The sequence below is a fragment of the Podarcis liolepis genome (genome assembly GCF_965112155.1).
Source record: "Podarcis liolepis genome assembly, chromosome: 5".
Classification (NCBI taxonomy): domain Eukaryota; kingdom Metazoa; phylum Chordata; class Lepidosauria; order Squamata; family Lacertidae; genus Podarcis; species Podarcis liolepis.
In genome coordinates, this window is record NC_139556.1 from 49,507,490 (window position 1) to 49,530,343 (window position 22,854).

Sequence of the window (22,854 nt, forward strand, 5' to 3'; positions counted from 1 at the left end):
AAAAGTACACGCATTTGAGAAAAATTCAGTGGAATGGCTCTGAATGTGATAAACTGGACATTTTTGCCCGGCTAGCTAATATTTCATGTTGAAATATTACATTTTGAGAATGCATTTTTTGAAAATAACATCTTCATGTTGTGGCATTCAAATGGGCAATTTTTAATTCAACATTTGTTTTCCTTTATTTGTTTTATTTCAAAAAGCAAAACCCATGACAAAGGTGAGCAATTAGATCTGGCTGGTGGGTTTGCAGGTCTGGGGGTTTGCAGTCTGTATAGAGATTAGGCTTGGATTCAGACTGTACCTGCCAACAGACATTTTTTTCCTCTGCAGGCAGTGGGCGAATGAGGTTTGGTTCTGAGAGGAGTCCCAAGAAGACTAGAGACATGAGATTCTGGGATATGCCTCAGATCTCCTTTAGTGCAAACATTTCTTAGGATGGAGGCAGCTTCCTGTTCATTCTAATCTAGAGGTGAAACACATTTCCACAAAGGTACCACAAAACTTCCAAGGGCAGCCAATTAAATCCTAAGGAAGTTATAGGAAGGACAGTTTGTGGGTCCAGGGGCAGTGAAGCCGCAGGCGGTGGGGCCAATGCATAGAGAACTTGCAGTAAACACAGGACAACCACTTGGGACTTAAACAGGCCACAATGTTATTGATTACAGATGCCAGCAGGTTTTGGCGCAGGCATTGGGTGTGTAGTCTGAATCAACTAACCTCTTCTGCTGGTTGATTATTTGGCAGGATTAACCAAGGATATGAAGAGCCAGTGTGGTGTAGTGGTTAAGAGCAGTAGTCTCATAATCTGGGGAACCGGGTTCGCGTCTCCGCTCCTCCACATGCAGCTGCTGGGTGACCTTGGGCCAGTCACACTTCTTTGAAGTCTCTCAGCCCCACTCACCTCACAGAGTGTTTGTTGTGGGGGAGGAAGGGAAAGGAGAATGTTAGCCGCTTTGAGACTCCTTAAAGGGAGTGAAAGGCGGGATATCAAATCCAAACTCCTCTTCTTCTTCTCTTCTTCTTCTTTATGATGTACATCAAACTAGGCCAATTCCCTCCTCTGAAATCACCATTTTGTGGGTGCTATGGCCCTGAATCCTTTTAATGGGGTACCCTGATTCTATGGACCAGGAGTGGAGGGAAAGGTTCCTATCCCACTTTTCTACATAATAAAAAATCTTATTTATCTAAATAATTAAAAATCGTAAAACAGAAGCAATATAATAAGAAAATAATAATGAAAGATAAGACGGCACAAGAGCCGTTCAAATAGTTTAAAAACTCCAATAATGAACATCTGTCCTCATAGGCCATCTGAAAGTAGGAAGAGTAGAATCTGTTAGATTTTCTCACAGAGGATATTTCAGAGTTGTGGTACTGACTCTAAGGAGCCACGAGGCATGCCTACTCCCAATGAACCAAAGAGCAGGCCCACCATGGCCAGTTTTAAGGGTTGGGCTGGTCCAGACAGGTGAAGGTAATCCTTGAGGTATCATGGTCTCAGACTATAGAAAACATTAAAGGTCAATATTGGCTCCTTAGCCAATCCAGTTCATACAGATCTGGTGTTAGTTGCTGATTAAATTTAAAGTAATGGAATGCCAAGTATCCCACCTTCATGCCATGGGCATGTGCTGAATCCTTCACAGACTAAAGCCCAGTGATGTGCTGACAGATTGTTCCCCATATACAGTCACAAGGTCACACATGATGTCTAGCTCATAATTTCTTGCTGAAAGATCATCAAAGCTGAAAGGTAAAATGCCTCCCCGCATGCTGGCATTCTTCACCACTGGCAATTTCTAACACAATCACATTGCTTTTGGTGAGCAAAGCAGAAGCTCTTCGGATACTGATCAGTTCTAGACACTTAGCAGTGTGCCATGTCATGCTTTCGTAGCAAAGCAAGGAGCCCTCGGAGCAGCCGCTCGTCTCCTTGGTGCCAAATTGAAAGCTCTCATCGTATCCAGGCAGAGGTGCAGAATCTGGGCAGCACAAGAGAGCTGTGTTAATAATAACATTAGCCCACTGAAAATGAAACACTAGCACGGGGTGGTGAAAGAGCTTGATTTTTATTTTGTTTTCACACATTAGGTTTTGCTCCGAGCAGACAAGTACCAGGGAGAGAGCATTCTGAAAAGAGGCTTTGTATAGGAGCTGGAGTTCTATCCATCAGATTTGTCATTTCAGGAATGCAGCCAGATGTATTGACTTACTAGCAATTGCACTGGTGCCATTTGGCCTGCTGGAGGCTGTATTAAAGATGGAAAAAATGGAACAGAAGAAATGAAATTTGTTCATCATGCCATTGCCCTCACTGCTTATTTTAAAGAGAGGAAAAAATGTAACTTCTTGGCAGGGGGCATGCTATTTGAAAATAAAAAAGAGTATAAGGTTTGGAGGAACAAACGTTCCAAAACCCCAAATCGAGCAATTATGTTTATACATAGGCTTGAGAGCTGGCCTCTGCTGTTGTCATTCTGTATACTTTTCATTATGAAAGGCTTTTAGCTCCTACCGTTCTGAGCAGCAGAAGAAAAATAGTTTCCCCCTTTCCCCACAAGCCACCACACACTGAATCATTCTGGATTCATTGCAACCAGATATTTAGTTCAGCCTTCTTCCTGCAGTAGTGATCCTCTCTCCAGCCCATAGGCGGCTACCCTGTGGTCCTTCAGATGCTGACGAACTACAGCTCCCATCAAGCTTGGTCCATGAGGCTGACGGTCAGGGGGGATTGGAGTCCCACAGCAGCTGGAGGGGGGCAAGTTACCCATCCTTGCTCTCCAGCTTCTTACACTGCTTTCGGCATTTTGCTGTGTGATCATGGGCGTAGCTGTACATTTAACCCAAATGCATTTTAATATGCTGTTCCAAAAACTGGTTTGTGGGGATGAATTGGCACCCGCGCCCCACAAGAAGGGACGGCATTTGTTTCATGAAAACAGGACAAATTTGCAGATTCTGGAGAATGCTTGTCAATCGTCTAGAAACGGAGGGCCTGACCAATAAACTGTGGAGTTTCCTACCTTAAGAGGCGAATCAGAGGCAGTAAGTATAAATAATGCCCCTATGCAGCAAACAGGTTTATTACACAATAGTATTATTTTGAAGATGCTGTCATGCCTAAGATGGAGGGGCCCCAGCATGCGTTGCATGTGTATGACGTCAGAAAATGTCTCTAGAACACACAGCATTATGTAAAATGCAATTTTCCAGCATTTTTTGCCTTTGTATTTATTGATTTATTTTTTGCTTTGGCAACCTTTGACCCCAGCCACTTTTGCCTGTCCCCTTTTGCCTCTTGCCCCTGAAGGTTGACCATGTTTGAATCTGGCCCTCAGACTGAAAAGTGTTTCCCATCCCTGCTCTACACCATCCCCATCCCGTACAATTCCATAAAAACACAGGATCAGTTCAGTGACTGACAGATGCAGTGGCCTCTAGGAGAGTTAACTAATTCACATGCTTCCTTCAGTCAGCATGAACCTCCTGCAAGACCCTACAATTAGGGAGAGTGAGGCTGGTGCCTCAGGCAGCAAGGCACTGTGTCTATGTGTGCATGTGAGGAAGTCAAGACCATTCCGCTTGAGCCTCTCTCCCTTCATAGTAGCACAGACCTCTCTGTACCTGGTGATCCACCCTCCTCCACCCTTGCAGCTACCTTGCCACCCCTTGGTCCTATTGCCAGTGCTGGAGGTTCAAACTGGCAATCTGACAGGTTTCTGTACTTGAAATGGGCGATATACCATCTTATCCATTCAGTCCAGGCAGCAAAATGTAGTGGGTTACCCTTGCCTTCAATAAGCAAAGAGGTGCTTTGCCTTGCTTTCAGCTTCAAAGCAAAGGCAAACTAATAGAAGGCTACTGAGCTCCAGAAAGCTTGTAACTGGTCATTTTGGCTTTGCAATGAGTATATCCAATTGCCATGGCTTCTCTTGTGGGCAGCTTTGGATCTGAGACTGAAAACAGCTGGGTTCAGACTGATTTGGATATTTTCTGAAGAAGCATGCCTAGACCCAGATTATAATGAGTATTTATATTGTTCTACTTTCTTGTACCCTGCCTTAGAAAGTGCTCTGTCTTGAGCGTGATAAATGAGTTTTATTCAATGTACGAATGATAAATAACACCTCTGCCCCACAGTCAAAGTGCATGATATCCTAGGCTGGTCAAATTGTTCTGGTGCCTGAGACAGAAAATCTAACAAATACCTTCACCCTCCTGGGGAGTAAAAATATAATTAAATAACAATTAGCTAGCCTTTCATGACACCCCAAATCAGCCACCCCACTCTTCCTAATAATAGGGCTGGCCCTGAATGGAATTACTACAGAACAGCATGTGTTTGTAGCCATGCTCTGGTGCAGCTCCTACTCATTTCAACAGAGAGGCATGCAGGAGAACTTACTTCTGCCCAGTCTTCCCCCCACCCCAATGAGTTGAGAAAGAATAACATTCCATTCCTTTACTTTAAATTCCATTCCCATTTAAATGCCATTTGGGCTGTTTGCTGTCATTAGAATGAAGCGGTTTCAGTTACAAATTGCATCCCACTGTTGCACTGGCATGAGTGGTACAGCATGAGATGATGCATGGGTTAGACCAGCAGTATAAATAATTTAACTCTTTCTTTCTTTCTTTCTTTCTTTCTTTCTTTCTTTCTTAGAACAAAATGTACAAATCACAATTATGGAATCTGCAAAAAGAAAGCAACAACGCTATGCAACTTTCTTTTAAAGATAAAAGGTGTCAGCTAAAGAACACCAAATGTTCTGTCCCATGCGCAACCCTATCTGTCATGCTTATCAGAGGGATGACAGCAACCAAACTTTAAATCAGGCTCAGTTTGGCAAGCAGTGACCAAGGCCTGAACTGACCCAGCATGGGCTCTCTTCAGCTATTTTGTCCCATTATCCAGAGCCAGTAACAGAGGTCCACATACAGAAGCAGGCTTTCTCATAAGAGAGAAAGAGGCGAGCGCTCAATTTGCTGGGGGGGGGGGAGAATATGACCTGCTTCTGGGGTCATCTATGGATTGAACTTCAAAAAAAGGCCACAGCTTTAGACCTCTTCATCTGCCAGATTCTCCCCTTCACAAAGGGGAGGGCAACCAGTGACAGAAGACAGAGGGCCTCACCACTGGCTGGCACAACCAACTCCAGAGGTTAAAATGACACTTCTGAGCATGATCTAAAAATCTGGAGTCTGATGGGCCAGACACTTGCTCCTTCTGTTGCCTTACCTCCCTACCCCCATGTGCAATGGAAAGGAGGAAGAGTCCATCACCTGCGTTTTGCAGTTGCAATCATTCCTTATGAGTACTCATAAAATTCCTTGAGTTTCTTGCTGATTGCATGAAGGTGAAGAGGGAAGGTCTTGCCCTACCTTTAGCCACAGGCGATCTTGTTTCCTATATCAGATGCAGATATACATCTGCATTGACATGTGTATCCAGATTAATAGTATTTCATGCGATCTCAGTGGTACAAGGCATGGTCATATCCATCTCTCCTACAATGTAGTTGTGCACCTGTATTTGTTTGCTGCACAACATCTTATTACCCAGGGCAAGTCCCGGGGTACTGGGAAACAGTGCTATTTATCTATAAAAAGCAGTGTCGGAACTGACAATGAACACCTCCCTTTTTCTCTTATAATGGCAATGGCGCACACCTGAGAGGTGCAGGAACTGAGCTCTGGTGAGTTCTGGCTGGAAAATAGCCCTGCTGGGAAGTGTAGCTTTGTGAGGTCAGCGGCACCCTTGATAAGCACCTTTTACAAACTACAATTCCCAGGATTCTCCATGACTGTTCAAGTGGTATGATAAGTGCTGTATGGTGTGGATGTTGCAATTGTGTTGGACACAAATTGATCGTGGGTTGGGCCAAACTGAGTCACACACCATCCAAACTGAGGTCCTGTGACATCAATGTCTTAGACAATAGTGTTAATGTGATTACCGCATTTTTGTTGTATGTTTACTGTTTGCACAACATCACAGTGTGAAGCTGAATTAATTCTACAGTAGCTAAACTTTTGGGGCAACCCAGTTAGATGAGTGGGGTCAATTATTATTATTATTATTATTATTATTATTGGCCAATTTGAACCCAGGGATTTCCCTGGGCCTTGAAAGGGTACTTGGGTTTACAGCCCTATTACGGTAAATGGTTCCCATCACTTTTAATAGAACTATTTCTAGTTCAGCTGAAGGGACCAGTTACTTGGATAAGTTCACTTTGCAGGAGGCCTGAAACACATTTTATCCAAAATTTCATCTTCTCAACAGAGCACAGCATCTCTATATACTTGGGTAAAATTAGGAATGTACTTTCTAATAGGAAACGTCTGTGAGATATGGTACTTTTTCAGTGTCCTTTAAACAAAAGCACTCATTGATACCTGAAATGCTTGCTGGACCTTTTGGCAGACCAAATGTGTGCATCATATACCTTTCTGTTCTTAAAAGGATCTGCAAAATTAGAGTTCAGAAAAGGGAGTAGATATTATTGGCGTCTTCCTTGGTACGGATATCCTAGCTTGCGTGAAATCAGTTAAGTGGAAGATAAAAGAGTATGAAGTTGACTCATAGCTGTTATGCTTAACAAGCTTCTCTAATCCTGATAGTCAAAGAATAATCACCCCTACATTTTGCATTAAATAGTACAGTAAACTCACATAAAGGATGCTTGCATTCACCTGCACACTCAAGCACTCTGTGGCAGCCTGCATTTAACTCACTGCTCCATCAATAATTCTTATGTTACAAACACTACAGTCTATATCCAGTTACCCCCCGGTAGGTGATAATAACTCTGCATTTTAGTAAACATGATACAGGAAAGCAATTTTAGTAAACATGATACCTGAAAGCAATTTCCAAGCTATTTCCTGGTATTTGGAAGCATAATAATCCAAATGGCTAGATTATTCTTATTTTAATCTACTTTTCAGTTTCTTCTTTTGGTATTGACTCTGCGGATTCCATTACGTCAGCTGCTACAATTCTGCACCAAGCACACGGCTGTAAACTAACCAAGATGTCTGTTAATCCTGAGCTGTTTTATATCCAGTGTTCGCAGTGTGTGTAGTTGGCCAGAGGGCCTTCGGTTCAAACAAGTTCCCTTCCTATGTTACAGAAGACAGTCGTCGGTTCCGAGGGCTGTCAGAGGACAGTTGTCTGTTTGAAGGATCCTGTGCCAGGTTAAAGACAAAGAACTACAAGAAGGGAGAACAAAAGTCTTGAAGATGCCCATCAACAGTTATTTCTTTAGCACTCGGACAGCAGACACAGGTCGCATGGCCACAGTCTTCCACACTATAGTGAGATGTCTCATATAATTATTTATAAATTTGCATGCATATATTATGGTTGCCATATGTCTGGACATGTCCTCTTTTGGGGGGGCAGTATGCCCATCTGGGTGGATTTTTGCATTTTATACAAATGTCTGGGGTTTGGGAGCATTTCTAATTTATTTAAAAATGGGGGGGTTGGGAGGTACACACATGCTCCGGAGAGCATGCTTGGAAGGGCACTGTGTCCCAGAAGTAGAAGCATTGCAGAGGGGTCTGGAGTGATGTCTGCAGCATGCATTGGCACTAGCATTGCCGCCGCCACCAAGGAATTCTGGGAATTGTGGTTTGTGCTGAGAATTGTAGCTCTGTTAGGGGCAAACTACAGTTACCACAATCCTTTGGGAGAAGTCATATACTTTAAATGTATAGTGTGTACACAGCCATATTTTTGAGCTGTTATTCTGAAGCATTTACCTGCACCTATTCATTAGGTTCTGTTCTGGCTCAGGTTCAGACACTTGCAACTAATTGCTCATACTGTGTTCCAGTTCAAGAAAAAAATAAATACATATTTAGCCCAGATTTCAGGACTGGTTCAGTTTTGACTCCCTCAGTGGGAGGTAGGAGCCCAAGAATATTGACAAGGGACGCGCAGATAAACGGCATTGTTTCCCGTCTCCAAATGTCTTCTTCAGTGCTTGTAAGAAAAGCCTGCTCTTTCAATTTAGAAATTGCTACTATATCAGACAGTCAGAGAAGAAAGCGATATTTGTATCATTCTAAAAAAGGCACATTTATATGCTCCTGACATAAGGACCTAAGACTATCAAACCCCCTTTCTTTACCTCTGCCAGGAAAATAATTGAAAGCATATTGAGCTGTAGGAACATGGAAAACTAGAGGCATTCCTTGAGCCCTTGTGGTTAGTTAAAGACAAATACTGAGAGACATTGAAACCAGAGTTTGTATGAGGCAAATGCTCATGTCACTGAAATAGGAGCGAATACCTTTCACCATGGTATCCTTTTGAAAAACAAGGTTCGAGGTTGTTTGGAATTGCTCTTGTGTGGAAAAGGGTGGGCTTTTGGCCACACTGGTAATCTTTTCTGCAGGGAAGCCTGTTTGGAGAAATTTTTTAAAATATTGGTTCCTTTTCTCTTCTGACCGTACACTGAAAAAATTCTCAGCAATTTTTCCTGCTTGGTAAATGTTTCTATCCAAAAACAGGGCCTCTCCAAGTGTTGCAACTGATGTGCATTTTCCATTTAGATCAAAGACATCAGCTGCATGTTATCACCTTAAAAATACCAGACAGATGTTAAGGTAGCTGTCAGCAGCAGTAACTCCGAAGGCCTAATTTACTGAAGCTGGAGGAGACAGCTGCCTATCAGTCTTCAAGCTTTTCCATTACCTAAAATTCTTCTCTGGTTTTGAATAGCTTCACTTCAGACTCTTAGCGTTCTTTCTGCTTGCCTTAAATCATGCCCAAACGTTATACTGTCACACTAGGGGGGGGGGGGGAGTTCCTTCAGCATGTACAGCCACACTTGTGTTAAAAGGAAGATGGTTTGTTGTACAGTGGTACCTCAGGTTACATACGCTTCAAGTTACATACGCTTCAGGTTGCAGACTCCGCTAACCCAGAAATAGTGCTTCAGGTTAAGAACTTTGCTTCAGGATGAGAACAGAAATTGTGCTCTGACGGCGCGGCGGCAGCAGGAGGCCCCATTAGGTGCTTCAGGTTAAGAACAGTTTCAGGTTAAAAACGGATCTCCGGAACGAATTAAGTACTTAACCCAAGGTACCACTGTATATGGTTTCACAAACATAGTCACTGCCTAGTCCAGAGCAAGGTATTATTTTGAAATGGTTAATCCCACACACGTGAGAGAAACTGACTGAGAATCTCAAAAGTCTTCAGCTGTGAGATTAGAAGCCACTTTTAAAAACTGCAATGATTTATTTGGAGCAGGGCTAGGCGACTGCTTATAGGCCATGATGGTTTCAAACATGTCTTTGAGCTTTTTGGATTCTCCACACATTTCCTTCCTGCTGCCTCCCCGCCCCCCTTTCTGAGGGGGAAATAATTGTACGGCAAAACGCTTTCACACAAGTGGGCATTTTTGCGGAGCACCTGCTTCACTATTAATATCAACTGAATGAAGGAAAAGCCCTGAATCAAGGCTTGGATGCAAAACACCTTTGATGTTTCAAAAATGCTTCAGAGGAATCAGTTCAGGAAAGTATGCTCCAAACTGTTTACAGCTGTGGTCTTATGAACAACAGTGATAGATTTGAAATTGCTAAAACAACAAAGTCTTGTGGCACCCTAAAGACTACCAGATTTATTATGGCATCTATTTATTTATTTAACCATTTCTGTCCCTCTTTCTCCTATACTGTATGTCTTTTAAAAAGGCTGAAGGCTTTTAAATATATATTTATTATATGTTAAATATAATAAAACAGAATCACAAAACTCCGAGAAGCAGCAGCGTACCTTCCCCCTTCCTCAAAAAACCAAAATACAAAGCAGCCATTAAAGCAATTGGCTGTCTTCCAACAGAAAAAGCCGGTCAATTTAGAAAGTTAAAACAGATCAGTACAGGAGCTTCAAAAGCAGCCATTGCCCCCAAGCCCTGCTAATCAGGAAGGTGTGGAGCACCGGTAGAAAGATGTTAAGAAACCTTAGAAACCAGGGTGGCACTGCAACTGTTTGTTCAGTGGCTCACACAGTTAATAATCCTGCTGACTACACATCTGGGGGCTTATTCTCTGCCAGCCATGCATGTACTTAGTAGCATCTAGATACAAATTTTCCTTTGCATACGACACACCTTTCCCCAACATGTCCTTGCATGCATGGAAACACAAGCATGCCAACAGGTTCAGTCAGTGGCGTGCGGTGAATTTTCTTTTGGGGAACAGGGCTGTATGTAGAGTTGGGGACCCCAAGGGTCCTCTAGTCCAGTGTTTCCCAACCACTGTTCCGCGGCACACTAGTGTGCCGCGAGATGTTGCCTGGTGTGCCGCGGGAAAAATTAAAAAATTCGCAAGATTTTTTTTTTAAAAAAAGTCAACTTTTCGATTGGGGCGCCGTCACTAGATGACCCCTGGGGTTCCCTCCCTCCCTCCTGCTCTGCGCCTCCCTCCTCCTCCTCCTCCTCCGGGGAGGCCCTTCCTGGCTCTCGGCCAAGGCTTGGCGGCTGCCACTCACTCACTCGCTCACCCACCCGTCCCTCCATCCCTGCACCCGGCCTCTCCCCCTCCGTCCCCGGCGCGGGGGCTGCCGGGATCCGTAGTCCCCTCGCCCTTGGGTTCCACGCCCGCGCGGGGTGCGCGAACTACGTTTCCCAGCGTGGCCTGGCGGGCCGGGCGTTTTGTTTGAAGCGCTCTTCTCCCGGCCATGGAATGAGCGCAGCGGCGACGGCCAGGCGGGCAGAGGCTCTTCCGCGCAGACCCCGCGCAGCCTGCCTGTGCCCCCGCGGAGATCGGGCGGTAGGATGGAGCCCGGGGATCCCCGCGGAGGCGGAGCGGCGGAGGCGGAGGCTGCCCCCCAGGTAGGGCTGCGTCGGGGGGGGGGTGTTTATTTTTGCAATGCTGCATCCGCGCCGGAGGGGATGCATCGGACCGCGGGGAGACCCCTTGGCGGGCGTGCAAGGGAATGCAGGCGTGCAGGCGTTGCATGGAGTGCAGTGCAATGCAATGGCAACGCTGCGCCCTGCATGCATGCATGCAACTTTCACCGGCGCTCCGGACTTGGCAGGTGAGGGGGGTCCCCAGTGGGCGGCAGAGAGAGCCGGGAGGGCGAAGGGGAGCCGGGGGGGGAGCAGCGCTGCTCCCCGAGCTGAGCCCGGGGGTAAACTTCGGCGCCGTTGCGCCGGGTGTTGGAAGCGGAGGCTGGCGGGGGGGCCTCACCTGCAAAACCTGGTCGCCTCTCATATATTTCGTGCATTGCATTCATCGCCCGCTTTCTCCTCCAAGGAGCTCCCGGGGGCGCGCGTGGTTCTCCCCGTGTTATCCTCGCAACAACAGCCCTGCGAGGTGGGTCAGGCGAGTGGCCCAAGGGAGCACCCAGGGATTGTCCTGGCCAGGTGGGGTGATTTGAACCCTGCTCTCTGCCCGGTCTTTGTCCTCATTTAGCCCCCACATGTGCATGACTGTGCATGACTGAGGTTTTCCCCCCTCGTCTTGGCTATGGTGTGAGTCTGTGCTGCTAATCAATGGGGTTCTGCCTTCGGAGAAGATGAGCCAGCCCTCAAGGAGGTGATTATGTAATGTGCTAGCAATTCATGTCCCTCCCGGCGTGACGCTGCGCGCTGACCTCACGGGGCTGTAATGGTGGTGTGCCTCGAGATTTTTTTCATGAAACAAGTGTGCCTTTGCCCAAAAAAGGTTGGGAAACACTGCTCTAGTCCAACCATCTGCAAGACAGAAATCTCCACTCAAGCATCTCTGGCAGATACCTAAAAGCCTTCAATGAAGGAGAGTCCACAGCCTCCCAAGGAAGTCCATTCCCCAGCTGGTCAATTTGCCAGTTCCAAGCAGCTTGCAAAAAGAAGAAAAGTTTGGCTTTGCTTTGTTTGTTTTTTAAAAAGACAACCCCGGGTGGAAGCGTTGTTAAATGTAAAAAGCATTTTTAACACACACCCTTTCTTCACCTCCTCCCTTTCTATGATCATGTTGGTGGTTGTTGTTGCATGTTGCTGTTGATCCTTCAGGTTCTGGCAGATTGGGGCTGGGGGTTTATGTTATTAAAACACCACACTTTCAAAACACACACACAGTGGCTGTTCCACCCCTACCCCATAGGCACTTCAGGCTTTCTGACTGCTCTTCCTTAAAAAATGAAGAAGGGGCTGCAGTTCTGCTTCAAGCAGCCACTTCCTAATCATGTGTGTGTGTTGTTATGATTACAGAGGTAATGAGAGAAAGAAAGAGAGAGAGAGAGAGAGAGAGATGTGCATGCACAAATACAAGGAGCCTGGAGACACTGGCTAAGCAGGTGATAACAACAACAACAACAACAACAACAACAACAACAACAAAAATAATAAATTTTATTTATACCCCGCCCTCCCCAGCCAAGACCAGGCTCAGGTATAACACCAGATATAAAACAATTGATTGAAATACAACTTAAAAAACAAGATTAAAATACAACATTAAAATGCAGCCTCATTTCAGCAGAAACTCAAAAACTTTTTTGGGGAGGAAAACATCAAGTCTTCACCAAGGCTAACTATCCAGACTGCTCCTACGTGGGCCAGAAAAAAGCCAGGGAAGTCCCCAAGCACGAGTTCCATCACAGAAGGTACACGGAAAGGTCCCGCTGGGAACATTAAGGGGACTAGGCTAGTCCCACTAGTCCATGGACCGCACACCATCGTTTGTTTCCCCTCTCCTTTGCTCCTGCCTATTGGATCTATGATGGTACACTAAGGATCAGTATTCCAAATGGTAACAGGGCCATTGCCCTAAGTTATAGAGTAAAACATCATTCAAAGTGGCACGGTTAGTTCTGAGGCATGTGTAGGGAACCCCTTGGCCTTCCAGGTGTCGTTGGACTCTAACTCCCAGGAGCCCCAGCCCACGTAGTGAGTGGTCAGGGATGATGCAAGTTGTAGTTCAACAACATCTGGAAGGCTGAAGGTGCCCCACCCCTATTCTAGAGAGTTGATAGGCCTCAGCAGGGCTACAGAGTCCAGACAAGCAAACAGTAGGGTCTCAGGAAGGTCAGCAGCTAGTGTGAGAATGAAGGGTGTCAAGAGGAAGCTCAAATCGGCAGGAGCTTCTTAAACAGCCAAGGCTAAAAAGGAAGCGCTGGTTGTTGAGCCATGGTGGACATGTCATGACTGGTTTCCTAAGACTAGGTTCTGAGTAGTTTATTATACTGGTTTGCTAACCAGCAGTTGGCCTAAGAAAGAAATGATCAGCTAGCAGCAATAAAAGCATGATGATGATGATGGTGATGATGATGCCACCATCTGACTAGGTTGCCCCAGACTAAGTTCTGGGCAGCTTCAAATGAAATATGATAACATTAAGTTCCATGCTTGCTGTATTGGGTATAGGGCACAATGTGTAACGTTAACATAATTCAAATTAGGTTTGCTTTAATATATAATTGTGTACTGGGTTTGATCTCCTCTGAGGCACTTTGCATAACCATTTTCAAATACATTTCTCTTTTCCTGTAGTGCAGAAGCCTGATACGTACGACTTCACCATCACACTTAAATTTACTGAACTTTTTAAATATTTCAATAAAAGTTCTGTTTCTCTGCTTATAGATAAATCAGTACAAAAGTGAGCATTGTGTTTAAATCAGCAGCTGATTTGGGATGCCTTGAAAGGGAATTCACAACAGCTACAATAGCAGTTGGCCATAAGTGGAAACAGAAAGAACCGCCATCACTGAAAGAGAAGATTAGTAGGATCTGGGATGTGATATACATGTTGAAACTTACAGACATTATTAAATAGAGAGAAGACAGAAAGGGAAATAAAAGTTTCATTGAAAAATGGTCAATGTTTATTATGTACTGCACTAGAACAATAAGGTACGAGATGATGTTCAACCATATAACTTATTAGAAGCTTTGTAATAGGGACAGCTTGTCCCCCCCCCCATTGGAAATATATGAAATCAAAACTTTATTCTCTGCTTAGTGTAATTGTATGCATAGATACACACACACCTTTTTCTTTTGTGCATTTATGTGCTTGTAGATAAAATTTCTTAGCAATAAAAAGGATTGAAACATTTTGTGGTTTTTGGTGTAAAATATATGGTATATATTACCTAGGGAAGGACAAATTGTTAATTTTGGTTACCCTCAGTTTCTCATTTTTTCCACTCTTCATTTCAGTTTGTCATATTTTTCACATCAGTTTGCATTAAAAAAAACCCCCAAAGAACATTTAGTGCATTTTCCTCCTAATATACACATTTTTGTATGAAATTTTGCCAAATGTACAGCTATTTTACAAACGATTTCCCCTAACATGATGCAATTTTTGTATGTTTATTACTACTGTTATATGCATTTTTTTACAGGCACGTCCCCCTATTATATGGATTTTGGTACACCTTGATTTTATAGAAAATGGCATCACAAAGTGTGGAGAAGCTGGGATTTCCAAACATTTCAGTTTAGTTCAGTTGTTCTGGAAAGTGCAAATCAGGCAGGCACAACCAAAGTGGAACCCCACCCCCAAAATGCTACTACAGCTTGAAGGGAGAAGGCCATATGGATTTTCTGGCAGAGGCACCAAAATATAGTTGGCTGCTGCTGTTCTTAGGCACTGGTTTGCCTTTCAATGGGGCTCATCTGGAGATATATTTTTTTAAGGAACACAGTCTGCAGCAAGTCACTGGAGGGATTTGCCGGGATCTGTCAAGCAAATGTCATGCTGAAAGACTCTAATTGTACGGTAACAGGGTTAAGCACTTATCTCCTCTTGCATGTATAAATGTAAGAGTCTTTGCTGTTTTTGGCAACAGGTATGCATTAAAAACGATGTTTCTGAGTGTTTAAAGATAATGGCATAATGAGAAATGAAGAAGTGTTTTGTCTGAGGAAGTCAAAGAAGAAGTATGAAGCTGATAGTATTTATAAAATCCTGTTCATGGTGGAGTGTGTGCTAGAATGTAAAGAGGATTGGAAGTGATAAGTGATCTCAGGGGACCATTAAAAAGGTGTTTTAAGAGAACGCCTAGTGCCAGCCATTTGTTGTTAAGAGAGATAAAATTTCACATTTTCCCTAATCCCCGTATTTCACAGAAATTTGTTGAGAGAAAAAAACGAGGTGGCTTTGATAACCACACCAATAGTTGAATCTGGGCTCTTTCTGTGGGTCTAATATAATGCATGCACCTTATGCTGACATATCTCAAATAGTTAAAATCTGTATACGGGCAGGGCTGTGGAAGTTCATTGCTTTTCTCGGATGTTTGTACAATCACTTAATTTACCTGAGAAGTTCACGATGAAACACAGCCAGTTTACCCATTTTATTCTCATCAGGTAGATTGAAAGATAGAGACAAGTGTAAGGTCATCCAGTGAGTTTCATAGCTGAGCCGTTCTCTTGGTCTAAGTCCACCCATATGCTTTAGGGGGTTGCATAGGTTTCAATTTGCATTGGCATGCTCTGTAAATCTCATTCTCTTTCTGAGTTGCTGTATGTTCTCTGCACTTCAGTGTGTATACTGTATCCCAAGTTGCTCTGCATAAAATGAAGCTCTGTGGTTTACATTCACTATAATGGAAAATTTTAAAAATGGTTCTGACCTTTTTTCCTTTTGGCCAAAGTGGATGGAATTAACTGGCACATGAGCCTCTCCAGAGTAGAATAGGTATGCCAACTTGTAGACATATAGGGGATTCACTTTTCTCAATAATTTTTTATTTATGAGGGCAGGGCAGAATGGAGACTTCTCTTTTTCTTACTTAAGGTCATTAAGACATGGCCAAGTAGTGCATATTCTTGCTTCTCTCTCCCTCTCTTCCCCCTCTCTCTGTGTGCTCCAATGGGACATAACATATGAGGCTGTCTAGAATGGTGCCTGCAGAATTTGAAAACTTTTTCTTTCTTTCTTTTATTAAGCAGATCTACATAGGATTTTAACTTAAAAGAAAAATAATCCTCTGCTGCTATGCTTTAGCAGAATTCTTCAGTGTTCCACAGGCAACATTTTGCATAGTCTCCTGTCTTCCAGGCTGAAGGTAGTCAAGAATTAATATATGAAAACTGTATTGTGCATTCAGAACAATTATTTTAAAGAAGCAAGACAAGGGGACAGGACTTTGGACCTGTTGGCCTGCCAGACTGCACGCTAGCAACTGCCATGGGATCGTGCACTCCAGCGAGCTGCCAGGACTTTAAATTTTAAAAAGGAGATAGCACTGTGATGAATCTTCTCCAGACATTGTTTTACTGAATGCCACATAACGGACTGGAACAGGAGTAAAGGAGCCTGTCAATTACTATAGCAGCAAGAAAACCCTTGTTCCCTACCATAGTGCAGAACTGCAACTCTTTGAACAGCAACAGCAGCAGCAAAGGCCAAAGGATCTATTGATGCTCTGTGCAGGTCTGGCACTGAATGGAATCTAGGATGGTCCCTTATGTCGCTATTTGAATTTTTGTAAATGGTGCCCAGAAGACATGTTGGTTGAAAGAAATGCTAGTTGGAATGCTTATTTTAAATAGGCATGAAATGAAGGCCTCTGATGACTTCATAGTCATACTTGTGTGCTAAGACTAAACATTTTCTTTCATTTAGGCTGGCAGTGGAAATGTTTGTCATATCTAATACAGTGCTCTATTTGTAGATATTAATATTGCATTGGCTGGCTGCCAGTTTGTATGTTTCTTTTATTAGGTGTCCTCCGCATTAAGCCTGCCCCCTTTCAATTTATGTGCATTCTGACCTGTACATTAGTAACTTATTTCCATTACTCTGTATTAAACTTTCACAGGCCATCTATCATGTAAATTACAGTACTGATTTAAAAGGTATTTGATTCCTCTCCACCTTCGTTCTGTGACCATGTTGTATACATCGCTGGCTTAACTGTTCAACATGAAGATGTTTATATTTTCATCTCTGTTTTGTCCAGCTGAAAGTAATACGGAAGGGTTCGAAAAGAAATAGGCAAGATAAGAGGCGGGATCCAAAAATACTTTGTGAGAAAAGGGACTTCTGCTGATGGAAGTGCTATTGTACAACTCTTTCTAGAGCTTGTGCAACCTCTTACAGAAGTAGAAGCACAAGACCTGCTCTCACACCTGCCTTTTATGGTATTGTACAAACTCTTGCATGAGATGACAGAGCGAAGGCTACCTGCTGATTTATTCTTCTCTGAATTGAACCCATAGTGAGCTACTGCAGATTCATGCAATATAATCTAGCTCTTCCCCTTAACTATACAGCCATTTCTTGTGGCTGTGCAATGTCATCATAGCTTCAGACTGCCTGTGCTTTCAGCTGGTGCAACAGGGAGCTCTGCAATGGCAGAGCTGGGTGGAGGGACACCCTCACCACCTCCTAATCCCTTCCAGCTCAGCAGATCAGGGGTTAGGGTTCTTCTGTTAATCAGATTTAAATACAATCTGGATTCTGGATTCTTCTCAAGAATAATCTATTTGGAGACAATGCTATGAAATAAAGCGGCTAGTGGGTGGTTGAATATATCCCCAAACTCCTTGTAAGGAAATACCATTCCTTCATGGGCTTCTAGTTTTTAAACACACACATGTAGAATTCTCTTCCTTGTAACTTTCCTAAACCCATGCTCTTCCTAGTAGAATGTGGATATAAGAGTCATTTTGGAAGTGTGTAATGGAGAATAATACTCTGTAAAAGCATCACAGATCCTCTTATTCTCAGTTATAAACGAATCTTTCCACCGCTTTATCACTGTTACTGTTTGAGAGTTTAATTTACAGGGTAGCCTTCTCACCAAGAGTCTCCTACTTGCTTTTCCACCCCTCTCTCTGTAGCAGTTAGACCAAGACTGGAGAGACCCACATTGTCATGAAGCTCACTGGCTGAGCTTAGATTAGTCACACTCTCTTGGCCTGACCTACCTTGCAGAGGAAAGGTGGGATATCTGTGTAATAAATAGATATGGAGTTAGTAAACCTTCTACCATATCCCTTTCCAGACTTTTGATAAAATGTTATAGGACATCCAAGCATGATCTGGCCACACACACACACACACATTATCCTGTCTCCTAATCCTGAAGTACAGGCCCTCATAGGAGGGTGCTGTTCTTTGTACACACTATTCAGCTCATAACACTCAAAGAGATCCTATAGTTGAGTCTTCTTCCAAAGCGTTGCCAAAATGTGAAGTTTTGACTGTATTGATATGAGCATTTACCAGACAATTAAATCACCTCAAATAATCCAATTATCTGGGCAGAAGTTAGGGCAAGCTGTCAGAGAAAAGTCTGCAAGAATCCATTTTACAAATATGTACATACCTCCCTTTTGGATCTATGGTAACAAAAGAGTGTTGTTGTTTTTTTAAGACTACAGCACTGTGGCTCTCTTGCTTTTGATAAGCCAGCAGTAACAGATTGATACAGGAGTCAATTAGATTTTAAAAGAGGGCTCTGACCATTTTTTGTATATGTTTCCTGGAGCAAACCAGCTGAGTTTTATTTTTAAAATGAAGCAAGCAAGCAAACAAAGAATTGCACTGAGAACTATGAGGAGATTCGGCAAAGAGGAAAGAGTAGGTGGGTAAAATTGTGACTGGCCAGTAAGGCGAAAAGAAAATTAGTTCTAATATTAGGTACAATTGGAATATAGGTCCCTATAGGCTCCCAGCCAAAAGAAATTCAGCCCAGTTTTTGTCAAAGTGGTACACATAACTTGGAAGTGGTGGCAAGTCAAAGTTCACAATGGGTCACTTTAGCTCCAAATAAAATATTATCTGACATGGTTGGCTTTAGTTTTCATGCACCAGTCAGTGCAACAGAGCTGGTCTAATTTGTGTTGTGAATCCAGTTTTTCATACAGTGCTTTCTTTATTGAAATCTATATAAAGCTTTCTTTAAGCAGCGTTTTTGACTGGAAAGCAACAAAGGGGTGTTTATACAGGACAATAGGAGAACCTTCATTTACTTTGTGGAGTTGGTTTTTTGGCTTATGCAATGAACACAAAAGGAAGTGAACACCCCCATGCAGTCTACCTTTTTGTTCCGTGTGTAGGAAGTGTGGAGATTTGTTATTATAAAGTCTGAAACTCCATATGAGCTTAAGTTTTTAGTTTAGCGAACCACCAACTATATAACATCTACTGTGAACACAGGGATAATGATTTCCTTGTGTGTTGTTAAGATTAGAGTGAATGAATGCAGAGCAAGTCAATTGCCACCTTTGCTTGAAAACTGTCTTGCAGTGAAAGAAACCTTGAACAGTGATTCATTGTTGCACAACACTCAAAACTTCCTTGGCCTTGGGAGATGCAATGGACCACCTCACATATAACCAAATACCTCACCGTGCTGGATCAGCAAGGAATCTCTTCAGTTATGGTATTATCTCTTACGTTCGCATGTTGACACAGAAAGTGGCTAGGCCAAGGGTGAAGAACCTTTAGCCCTCCAGTTCAAGTTGTTGGACTCCAGTTCCCACAAGTCCCAGTGAGCATGGCCAATGTCAGAGATGATGAGAGTTGTAGGCCAGTAACATCTAGAGGACCACAGTTTCCTTATACCTGGTTTAGGCCCTAGGTTGCTCCACCAGCTTGCAAAACTAACCTCTAGCAGCCTCAATTTAATTATAGCAGGGATTCCCTACCTGCGGTCCAGGGGGCTTCATTCTGGTGGTCTGCTGCATGCCTGTAAAATACAATAATAATAAAAACATTCAGCATCTAGAACAGTGCTGAATGGGCAGAAAAATCATTAGGTGATTTTTCATTAGGAGACCATCAGCAATTTTCAGTTGGTCTGTGGGGAATAAAGGTTTGGGAACCACTAATATATATATATCAAATCCTCCTGTAAGTGGATTGTTTTTGATATGATCTGCCTTGGGTCTTCCCTGTTCCTGCTTCTCATCATATTCCTAACAAGCTCCTCATCACAGTTTTCGAATTTGTGGTGCAGATGCCAGGAATACAGGAAGCTGTCATTCATCAGGTCTACTGATGGCAACAAGGTTTCAGGCAGAGTTCTTTTCCATCACCTGCCCCTTTTAGCTTGCGACCTTCATGCAAAAACATGTGCTCCACCACTGCTCATTGATCTCTTTCTTGATTAAGATTACCACAGTTGTTTTTGAGTTTTCTTGTGCTGAGGAAGGGTGTAACACCAGATCAGGAAGTTCAGGTGGCCCAGCACCCGCAGTAGGAATCATTTGCAAAGTCTCTAGACCAGGCTGTAAAATTTTAGCCCAAGCTACTTTATTAGAACGTTAACATGGTATAGTTCAAGGGCAGCCTAGAACAGTGTTTCCCAACCGGTGTTCTGCGGCACACTACTGTGCCGTGAGACATTGGCTGGTGTGCCGTGGGAGGGAGACGGGCGAGTCGGGCGGTGAGAGGCGGCGGCGGCGAGGATCCGCGTCGAGCCGGGGGCGGCTCCGTGGTGGTGGTGCCGAGCGGCGGGGCAGCGCGTGCAAAAGGGAGGAGCGCGAGACAGCGGAGGAGGAGGAGGCCGGCATGTCCGGGCAGCAGCAGCAACAACAGCAGCAGCAACTCCCGGCGACGGCTCCTCAAGCCCCGCCGCCGCCCCCTCCTCCGCCCGCTATCGCCGCCACCACCACAACAGCCGCCGCCGCCTCAGTTGCCGCCGTCCCTCAGTCCCTCGCTCTGCTGCCTCCTCCCACCCCCAAAGCTTGGAGGTTCCCCGGCAAGGGGGAGGGAAAAAACTTTCACTTTCGTGCGTCCCTCCCGGCGTGACGCTGCGCGCTGACGTCACGGGGCGGGGCTTTAATGGTGGTGTGCCGCGAGATTTTTTTTCAGTAAACAGGTGTGCCGTTGCCCAAAAAAGTTTGGGAAACACTGGCCTAGAACATTATGGTTCTTTCCCACCCATTTTAGATTTCCTGAAATGTTCCATTTCCTTTACCAAAGTTGCCACAACCACCACCATTACACACAGCCTTTAAAGACTGTGCTGGTGTGTCTGCTATAATTGTAGTGTAAGACAGATGTTCTTGGGACTCCAACTTCCATCATCCCTGACCATTGCCTATGCTGCCTGGGGATGATGGAAGTAGTAGCTCAACAGCACATGGAAGGTCACCCAGTTGCCCACTCCTGGAAGAGATCAAGAAAAACTGTTGGGCTTTCCGCACTTAGAATTGCTCATTAGTCCAGCACTGCCTTTTCAGCTGTTCTCCACCCCTCAGTCCCATATCCAGGGAAAGTGAAAATAATTTTATAGTTAGCCAGGAGTAGATTGAAAGTTTCATTTTGAGGACTTCAAACAGAATATAAATCTAGATAGTGTAGTGATAAAAATGTTTGGCTGAAGTCTCCTATTGGCTTTTCAACATGAAATATAGACATGAGGGATTTTTTTATAGGCACAAATGTTATTTTTCACTGGCTGTCAGAAGAGGCCTATTATGGCTCCTTCTACAATTCTCTATTGTGATATGCTAGCAAGTTTATTCTTTGTTTCCATTAGACTGAATAAACATTGGGATTTGGTTCATCTTCTAATCCATTATATAGGATTTTCATTGTGAGGCACGTTTTTATTTTTTGCCTGACAAATTCTTAAAATATAGCATTTGAAAACATTTTTTAAGTAAAGGCATCCACCACTCATTTGGTTTACAGTTACTGGCACATTTTCAATATGAGAGGTCCTGGTTGATTTTTTAAAAGCAGGGCAAGAGTACTCAAATACCCCTATGACAATTGAGACGAGCTCTGCAGAACGAGTTTATAAATATTTATGCATTTAAAAGACGAGCGTCCATAAGCCCCAGTGTGGTGGAAAGGAATATATCTAATTCAGAGATCTTCACAGTGTTATAATGGAACTGCAGTACCAGTTATGCCATTTGACTGAATGCCACTTCTCAACAGAATGAAAACATAACACAACGTACGCAAAATCAGCAAAGCATCATGATTTGGAGTTGGGGGGGGTAAAGAATGAATAAATTCACAGGAAAGAACATCTTTACTATAAACAAGGAAAAAGTTCAACTTTTCCATCTGGCTCAGTGTGATGGCTTGTGAATGCTCTTCTCAATAAGTACCTCTGCTCACGCAGAGATATACAGTTCTTTATTTTACATATGTACAGAGAGCGCATTACAATCGCGCATCTGAATCCTCCGGTTCAGATTCTGGGAGAGGCCTACACTGGCTTCTCCTCCAACAGAAAAGGGAGGGGAAGTTTCATGTGATGCCTCTCCCCCCTTCTCTTTAACTCTCTCCTCTCCCTGGCAGATAGAATAGGCATTGTCTCACTATCGCTGCCAGAACTTCCTGTGCAGTGCTGAGGCTCTGCTTCAACATCCGAGAGCCTTCCCAGCTCCTGGCTTTCCCCCCTTTCCTCAATCGCCACTTCCTGCCCACCTCCCTCTGCCTGTTCCTGCTCCTCCGCGGCATTCTATGGCAGTACCATGACACTCAGCTTCTATCATTTCCAGGGAGAATTCTTCCTGCAATTCCTGTCTTCTTGGGCATTAGTGACATGTGACATCAACAATTGTGTGTTTTTGAAAATTAAATATCAGGTGCCAGGCACCATAGTTATCAAGATTAAAGCATGCAGAGAGAGTGGCAGGTCAGGCAAGTGAAGGGCCAGGTGCTTCCCCACCCTCTCCTGCTCCACTTTCCCTCAGAACCAGGAGAGAATTGAGGCATGAAGAACAGAGGCAGCTTCCACGCAGATATAGGGGGATTATACATAAGATGGTGGAGGAGGCATGGCCCCTGTTGCTGCAACTGCTCTGTAGAATACAGACCTGGGAATAGCTGCCTAGATGCTAAATTGGTGTGTGTGGTATTCAGAGCCATGGAAACTGCTGTGTTAGCTTTGGCAACAAAGAGTGA

The 22,854-nt window shown here is 43.9% G+C and overlaps 1 long non-coding RNA gene across 2 annotated transcripts in view; it reads right to left on the reverse strand.

The window, feature by feature from the left end:
- The window catches only part of LOC310708211, a 189,055-nt gene that overhangs the window by 80,977 nt on the left and 85,224 nt on the right, over positions 1–22,854 (reverse strand). Inside the window, exon 1 of one of the 2 annotated variants that reach the window (XR_014526912.1) lies at positions 19,632–19,645. This is a non-coding gene — a long non-coding RNA (uncharacterized lncRNA). Of the gene's footprint in view, positions 1–19,631; positions 19,673–22,854 lie in introns of those variants that run through there. The other variant, XR_014526913.1, reaches the window with a different exon arrangement.